This window comes from Sciurus carolinensis, chromosome 5 (genome assembly GCF_902686445.1).
Source record: "Sciurus carolinensis chromosome 5, mSciCar1.2, whole genome shotgun sequence".
NCBI lineage: Eukaryota > Metazoa > Chordata > Mammalia > Rodentia > Sciuridae > Sciurus > Sciurus carolinensis.
The window spans coordinates 84,992,211-85,001,463 of record NC_062217.1 but is presented as its reverse complement, the minus strand read 5'-3'; positions in this window follow the sequence as shown (position 1 = coordinate 85,001,463).

Genomic DNA, 9,253 nt, shown 5'->3' with positions numbered 1-9,253 from the left:
TTGCTAAAGCTACCTATAATACTGAGAAGTGGGAACAGTGATCTAGAAGTTAGTCCATATACCAGCATAATTCATAGAATTAATATGACAGGAGGTTCACTTAGGGTACAATTTTACTGCTATATGACTTTTGCAAAATTTAGAACTTTATTTTTAATTTTGTGTTTTCTCCAATCTGCAATCTGGTAGGAAATGGTGCCTGAGGTGATTGCTTCATGAATGTTGTAAACACATAAATATATAAAAAGATGAATCAGTAATAACTTTGAGTCTACATTCATGCAGTCTTATAAACAAAAAATAATAAGTGCAAGCCTGTGGAAGATAATGTTGTTTGGTGAATATAATCTATTTATTTTTATGTCTTTAAGTTGGAGATAGTATAGACAAGCTAGATCTCAGAAGAACTCAGAAAAACCCTTCTGGCCTTTCACCTGGACAGTTGTGGTCAGGTGGTGTGACTTCAGGAATTCCCTGCTGACATGGGTACCCTGTTTTACCTATATCACATATATGGTAAAAGGTCCAATTGAGAGAGTGAATGTTTAAGACCTTTAAAAACTATAAAACAGTACGAAATACACAGAGGGTGACCATAGATAACAACGATGTACTGCACATTTCAAGAAGTTAGAAGAAAGGATTTTTAAGTTTTTTTTCCCTTCCTCTTTTTAAGTACTGATATGGAATCTAAGACTTCATGTGTATTAAGCAAGCTCTCTACCACTTAACTACACCCCCAGGTCTAAGGATTTTGAAATTTTACTATAAATAAATGATGAATATTTGAAGAGATAGATATTTTTAACCTGATTTAAACATTACACAAGGTATTCATGTATAGTTACATCAGGTCATGCCATTAATACATACACATTTTATGTCTATCAGTTAAAAATAAATTTCATTAGAAACACTATGACGTCAGGTACCACAGCACACACCTATAATCCTGATCTTTTCTTTTTGGGGATGAAGGATCTATGGATCATGGAAGAGCATTCCTTCTCAATTTGTTCTGAGAAAAGAATATGTGCAAAGAATAAATGATGGCTTGGGAGGCTGAGGCAGGAGGATCCCAAGTTCAAAGCAAGCCTCAGCAACTTAGTGAGGCCCTAAGCAACTTAGTGAGACTCTGTCTCAAAATAAAAAAACAAAAAGGGCTGGGGATATGGCTCAGTGGTTAAGCACACCTGGGTTTAATCCTTGACACCTAAAACCAAACAAACAAAAACCAAAACAACAACAACAAACACTGAAGTAAAAGGTAGAATCCTTGGTAGAATAATTGTCTCATTTTCAAAAATAAAAGATGAAATTACTACATTTGGACAGAAGGCAGCTGGTTGAATCAGGTCAGTAGGCCCACAGTAGCAACTAGAAAAACTGGAGTGATTACAAAAATCATATTTCTAAAGGCATCAGAGAGTTGTGAAAGACACAGCTACTTGATGAACTAAAATTACAGAGAAAACTGTCCGAAGGTAAGTTGATGATTGACAGATTCATTTTGGCTCATTTTTCTTTTTGGGACATTTGTTGATTCTGGACACAGGCTGAGGATTAGACTTGGTTCATGCAGAGGTACATATGAAGGAAAATGACACCAGCAAAGCTTTTTAACCAGCATAGTGTTAGTGTGATGAACTGGAAACTTTGGGTGTTTCAAATTCAGAATTGGATTTCTCTACAAGATATTTGCTGAATTTCTGGGCTTCACAGAATACTGAGGAGTGAGTCTGAAAATTTCTGAAGGCAAATGAAACTTCCACAGGCTTCTGTTCTTAAGAATCAAGAAGTCTCCAGGGACAAAACCTGCTTCAAGCACATGTTTAGTTCCCCTTTCAACACTTTTGCCAGATTTTGAAGCTTTGTGGGACGAAGAGGATGTAGAGCTTGAAAACCTCTGAAGGGTGGAGATTGATTTCCCTCAATCTTTCAGGATAGGGAAACCTTACGCTCACTGGGATGTGTGGGAGGGGATATGTCCAAGGAACAGGTGCAAACCAAACGTCTTTTGAGTCTTACTAAAACAGATCAAGTCCTAACCCAATTCAACTCTTGATTGGATTTGGGTTATTGGCCCCTCATCCAAGCTATCTAAAAGAAGAAAAGGAATACATTTTCTGGTGGAATATACTGTCATTTGGAGCCTCCACTTTTTAGAATTATCAATTTTTTTTTTATTATAAACTTTCAACAGTTAATGAAAGAGGCAATCAGCTTTTTTTTTGTTTTAGAGTATAAGTGTGAAATGGTGTTATTGTTACAAGTGCAAATAGCATCATTCCTTGCAAGTGTTTCCTGTAGGGACACAGGTTTAGTCCAATTCTTTTGAGACTAAACATGTAAATTGCATTTAGGTTGTTTAAATACTGCAGAGTACACTTGTACAAATGTAATAAATGTTGATAATTCTTCTATATATGTTGAGGAAAAACCAGACAGGTTTTTAAATATGTATTTAGAATCTTAAAATGTTTACTGTATTTTTTTTGAGCCTCTGCTTCTATATACAGTATTTGGCATACAATCAACAATACCTAGATATGCAAAGGGGCAAGTGTGGAATGAAAATAGACAACAACAACAACAAATAAACAAACATCAGAAGCAGAATATGATAAAACTATTGGGATTAGGATATAGGAACATTAAAATAATGTTTAAGAAAAGAGAGATGGAAACAGCACAAGAAATTATGAAAAATTTCTCCAGAGAATGTCAATCTATTAAAAAAATTGTATGGCCTGTCTACAATTAGAAAAATCAACACCAGGATCTAGTAACCACTATTCTACCCTTTACCTCTTTGAGATTAACTTCAGCTCCTGTGGATTCTTTCGAGGGATTCATCAATCACAATGGCTGCTTGTCACACTTACCCAACTCCTTAGAAGCTTATAAGGTTCCACAGGATCTGATCCTTGTCCATGTCTCTTACTTGTTCCAAATGATCCGTCTCTTCACTAACTCTGCTATTGCCATTGGCCTCCTTTCTATTCCTCAGTTATTTCAAGTTCATTCCTACCTTCTGGTCTTTGTGCTTGCTAATCCCTCCACCTGGAATTCCCTTAGCAAGTTCAGCTCCTTTCTATCATTCAAGTGTCATTGTCACAGAAAGCCCTAAAACCAGAGTTTCTGGCCATTTCCACAGGACTTCATTTCATTTTTCTTATGGTATTTACTCCCGTGTAGGATCATCTTGTTTCCTTGCTTATTGTCTGTTTCTCTCCATGGAATATAAGCTCCATGACAACAAGCAGTTTGGCAGGCAGGAAAAAAAAGTTAAAATGGGTTCTGCTGAAGTGACCAAAAGAAGGGTGAAGAGAGATGGAAATAAAGAGGCAAATGAAGACATGGAGGTCACATCAGGAAGTCAGGCAGCTTTACTGGCCATGAGGATGATAAACACAGAGAGGGAGATAGGGCATTTTGAACTAGCAATGTGATGTAGTTTTGGGACAGTCATAGGTGAAGAAAATTCCAGGCTTTGTAAGCCACATTTTATGATGGAAGAAATAGCAAGAGGCAGGAAAGTAAAATGGATAGGAAAAAAAAAAAAAAAAAAAGCTGGATATGGCTAAGAAAAGACAAGAAGGTACAGTGGAATAGATGGGAAGTCACCGCATCTTGGGGGAACTTCCCAAAAGCCTAAGTTTCACATTGTCAGAGCTATATCAATTCATGTACCTGCGAGTGTATGGGGCAAAATGGTCCATAATCTGTGCAACTGCTCACAGATCTTTGCATCAGACACTGTCCTTACATGCCTTTCCAACAGGCATATTTAGTTATTAAACATTTATATGTTTATTTTTTGCAAATAAATAATATATTCAAGAAAATGTATATAGTGAAAATTTCCCTCCTGGCCTTTGTCCCATAGTTATCCGATTTTCTTTTCCAAAGACAACCAATGTTAATGTATTTATGTCTTGAGTACTTTCTAGAGATATTAGTTACATGTACGAATATAAAAGGTTTCCCGTAGGACACAAATAATGGCATATCTTATACACCGAATTTTGTTTTTTTCTTTAACTATATTCTTTGGAGATTAGTCCGTAATAGTATTCAAAAAGCAACCTTATTATTTTCCTTTTAACAAGCTGGGTAAGATTGTATTTTATGAATTATAATAATTTGCTTAGCCAGTCATCCTTGATGGAAATGTGAGTTGTTTCCAATCTTTTGCTTATACAAAGAGAGCCACAGTGTGGAATCTTCTGCAAACATGAGTTTGTACATGTGTGCATAGATGTAGAAGATAAAGTATTTGATGAGAGATTGTTCAACCCAAGCGCTGTGCATTTGGAATTTTAACAGATATTACCAAACTGCCCTTCATAAAGGCTGTGCCAATTTAATCTGCATCAGTAATGTATGAGAGTGCCTGATTCCCCGGAACTCCAACACACAGTATAGTTTCTGTTGCTGCTGTTTGTAGTGCTGGGGATTGTTCTTAGGGTCTTGTGCATGCTAGGCAAGTGCTCTACCATGGAGCTAAATCCTCATCTCTCATACAGTTTCATAGAACTTTTTAATATTTGTCAAATTTAAGGTTAAAAATAGGATGTTGGCATGGCTGCATTGTGTATTTCTTTATTATGAGTGAACTTAAGCATATTTACAATGTTTAAGAACCATTTGTGCCAGGGGCAGTGGTGCACGCCTGTAATCCCAGTGGTCTGGGAGGCTGAGGCAGGAGGATCATGAGATTAAAGCCAGCCTCAGCAAAACGAGGCTCTAAGCAACTCAGTGAGACCCTGTCTGTAAATAAAATACAAAAGATAGGGCTGGGGATGTGACTCAGTGGTCAAGTGTCCCTGAGTTCAAGTCCCAGTACTTCCCTCCCCCAAAAAAGAATCATTTGTATTTCCTTTTCTGTAAACTATTTCATTCTATTATTGGTATTTTTCCTTTTTCTTTCAATCCTTTAAATATCTCATCTACATTCTTCAAGCTTGCATGGTTTCTGAGGAGAAATATGATGAGATTCTTAGCTTTGTTCCTCTATAGGTAAGGAGTCCTCCCAATCCTGGTTTCTTTTAAGATTTTCTCTTTGTCTATATATCTATATTTGTATCTATGTCTGTCTGTCTCTGTCTCCATGAATTTCACATAAAGACATAATTTTCTGCACAAGAGTGTGCTTATAAGAAAAGTAAAAGAATGAAATTGGATTAGATTTGAATGACCTTATTATAATATTTACTGTGATATTTCCATACACACATAATCATCTCAGATCATCTATAGTTTGAATATGATGTGCCTAGGTGAAGATATTTTGGTGTTTACCTTGCTTTGTGTTTTCTGAGCTTCCTAGCTTGGTGGTCTGGCATCTGTCATTAATTTTGGAAAATACCCAACCCTTAGAACTTCATATTTTCTTCAGTTTCTTTCTTCCTTATCCTTCTGGTGTACGTATTACACATATGTTATGCTTTTTATAATTGACCCACAGTTCTTTGTTATTTGGATTCTTTTTTTTTTTTTTTTTTTTTGGTCTTTGTATTTCAGTTTGAGAAATTTCTGTGGCCATATATTTAAGCTGATTCTTGGTTATGCCTGATCTAATAATAATTCCATCAAAGGCATTCTTCATTTCTGTTATAGGATTTTATTTATTTATTTATTTACTTACTTGAGGCAGGGTCTCACCAAATTGCCCAGGCTGGCCTTGAACTTATGTCTGAGCCTCTGAAGTAGCTGGTAGTAGCTGAGAGTACAGGCATGCATCACCACTCCCGGTGACCGCCAGCTTTTCTTGTAGATTCTTTCCTTTGGGTGTCCTTACATTACTCATCTATTCTTGCATATTGTCCACTTTTTTTCATAGATATTTTAGCATATTAATCCTAGTTACTTCCAAGTTTTCAGTGTGATAATGCCAAGACTTCTGCTGTTAACTGACTCTCTACTTTGTCTCATCAGACTGTGCTCTTTTGCCTTTTAACATATTGTAATATTTCCTGAAAGCCAGACATGATGTATTGAACTAAAGTTACTGTGGTAGAGGGTCTGAACATAAGATTTAAAATTTATCTGGTTAGGAGTTAGCCTGAGTTTACTGTGTGTTGTAGCTGTAGGTGTCAGAGACTAACATTTTCTCTGGTGTCTTGTTTTGTCTTCCCTGTGGTCTTCGGGATTCCCTAGAGATGACTTAGAGGGTCTGAATCTTTTAGTGCTTTTAGGTCTAACCCATGTTATACAGGAGCTCTACAAATGAGGGAAGAGGCAGAGAGAAGAGGGTGTGTTCAATATTACTATCATCAGGGGTGTCTGTGAACCTGGTTTGGGCATTTCCTTTACCACACATTGAGGGCAAGATTTCCCTTCTGTGACTATTAAGCTCTGGTCAAATACTTTTCCTTCAGGGAAGCCCTCCTTAAGGAGAAGAGTGAGCTCTGGAAATACTTCAAAATAGTCACTTTCCCCTCCTCTTGAGAGAAGTAGGAGGAGATTTTTCTCAGATCTTCATAGTGGGAACTTGGTAGGGCTTCTGGATACAAAACACAGGAAAATGTGGGGGGTCTTCCAAGACTGGACCCTTGTGAACTTTTAACTTAAACATGTCCACAAGGAGCATTCAGCAATTAAGTGGTCCTACTTAGTCTGGCTCCAGCTGTGGGCTTCTCTATTCACTTCTGCTCTAGTAAGCTGTGATTCTATGTATCTGCCTGTCTCTCCAGTTTTAAGGGTAGCAGTCTGTCCTGTGACCTCAATTCTCTGATGAATTTAAGATAAAATCTTGATTTTTAGTTTGTTTGGCTTTTTTCTTGTGTAGATGGGAGTGATGATTTCCAAGCTCTTTTCATGTCAAACCAGACACCACAGGCTGTATTTTTTTCATTGGTTTGTAGGAGTGCTTATCTATGTGGAAAAGTAGTCCTTTATCTTGATAGGAGATGCACATTTTTTCCATCTCATCATTTATCTTTTGAATTTGTGTTTTCCTCCCATGCAGTTAAAAACATGTTTTGTGTGTGGTTGCATTTATCGATACTCTCTTTTAGCCATTTGGATTTTGTGACACAATTGGAAAGGCCTTTACAACTCAGATTATAAAAGAATTCTCCCATTTTTAGCATTTGTAATTTTATTTTTATATTTAAATATTTGCTCCATTTGGATTTTAAAAGAATGAAGAATAAATATGACTTATTTTTCTCCAGTTGCCTATTCAGTTCTTTTAAAACCATTTACTCAATAGTACCTTTTCTCCTATTAGTTCATTATCATATATTGAATTTTTATAATCTCTATTCTGTAATATTGCTTTGTTTATATGCTAAAATGAATAATTCATATACTACCACTTTGTTTCACTTATTAAAGCTTTAAAATATTTGAAATAAGTGTATGGCTAGTTATCCACTCATTTTTCTTGTTGAAAAATTTCTTGTCAATTTTATTCTTCTATATTATCTTTAGCGTTGTGTCTAATTAAAAAAAAAACTTGACATGTTTGTTGTGATGATGATAAATTTTTAGGTTAACTTAGAAAGGGTTGCATATGTCCAAAATTGAGTTTTTCTATCTAGGAACATTATATATCTTTACATTTATTCAAGTCTTTTTTATTGTTATTGCTATTATTATTAATTGGTATTGGGGACTGAACCCAGGGCCACTTTACCCCTAAGCTACAACCTAAGCCCTTTTTAATTTTTATTTTGAGACAGGATCTTGCTAAGTTGATAGGCTGCCTCAAACGTGAGATCCTCCTGCCTCAACCTTCTGAGTAGATGGGATTATGGGTGTGCACCACTCTGCCTGTCTTCAAGTCTCATTGTAAGTCTCTACTAAGCGCAAACTTAGTAGAGCGTTTGAAACACAGAACGTAGTCATAAATGCTGGCTACAAAAGTTTTATACTCTTACCAATGTCAAACCAAACCTTGAGAACACACTTCAATCTTTTCAAACCACTCCTTTTTATCATAGTTTCTAAATAAAAGCCCATAAATGGTTTGAAGGGTTGAGGAGGTGGGGAATGGAAGAAATGGAGATGGAATGGTAGTGGTTCAGTTATACCTTTATTGCTGAAGAGAATGAAAGGATTCTGTGCTGATTTGCATTTTGGGGGGCAGCCCAAGAAAATTAAACAACAAAGCAGGGGAGATGAATGGAGCATTTTTTTTTTCAAATAGCCACCTTAAATTTGGAGATGACTTTATATGTACAGTCCACCTTTATATACCTGCATCTAAACCAATCTTTACAGCAACTCACTGGGACCCTTGAGGAGGGGAGCCACAATTAAACAGGGAGTAGGCAGAAACTTGAACAACATATTCCAGATCTGTGGACTCCTAATCTAGCGCTCATTCCTTCTCATAGTGATCTTGATTTCTTGTCATTTATTCCCATTTAGGTTTAAACATTTAATTGACTGCAGGAAAGGCACATGACAAACATGATAGAAACACAGGCAGGGATAAAAAGGGAAAAGAAGGATGACAACATTTTGAGAAGAGAGCATAAGAGATCTATGGGATTAAAATCAATAGCAGTGTTTGCTGATTAACCCACGGACAGAAATTCATGGGAGAACTATATAAGGAATTGTATAAAGTTAGCAACAATGTCTTGAGTGTCTATTGTGTGCTGCCTGTTTTATGTGTATTTTTTCTTTTATTCCCAACACCAGTCTTTCAAGACAGGTGTTATTAAACCAACTATATCACGTGTCTTCAGAAACCAAGGCCAGAGTCTTATTGGAGCGTAACATCTATATGCTAATTGAAAAATACTTGTAAAACATACTCATAGGCCTGTATATGGGAATTCATGAACATGGTAGAGCTGTGGAGGAACTCGAGGATGTCAGCCATAGAAGTGAGGTGAGTGCAGAAATGTGATGTGATAAGTGGAGAAAGGGAAGAATATTGTTTCTATTACTAAACAAGGACATCGACTGAACATTAAATAACATAAACCTGACGGGCAAAGGAAAGTGGCACAGGAAAACTGCACTGCAGTTGGAGTTAGGGATGCAGACGAAAAGTGGATTAAACCAACTGCAGTGGAAAAAAAGACGCCCAGAGGAGCCTGCTTCTACCTGGAAAAGTGCTCCATCAGCTACTTTGCCCTCTCTCTTCAATGCTGCATCGCCTTTTAAAGTGACAGTCACGACGCTGCAGGATTCAGAAGCGGAAATGGTCTTTGCTCATTGGATGACAGTCTAAATCCAGACCAAAAGAATGTGGCTGGAAACAGCTGGTGGAAATGGTCCCAGTACTGTG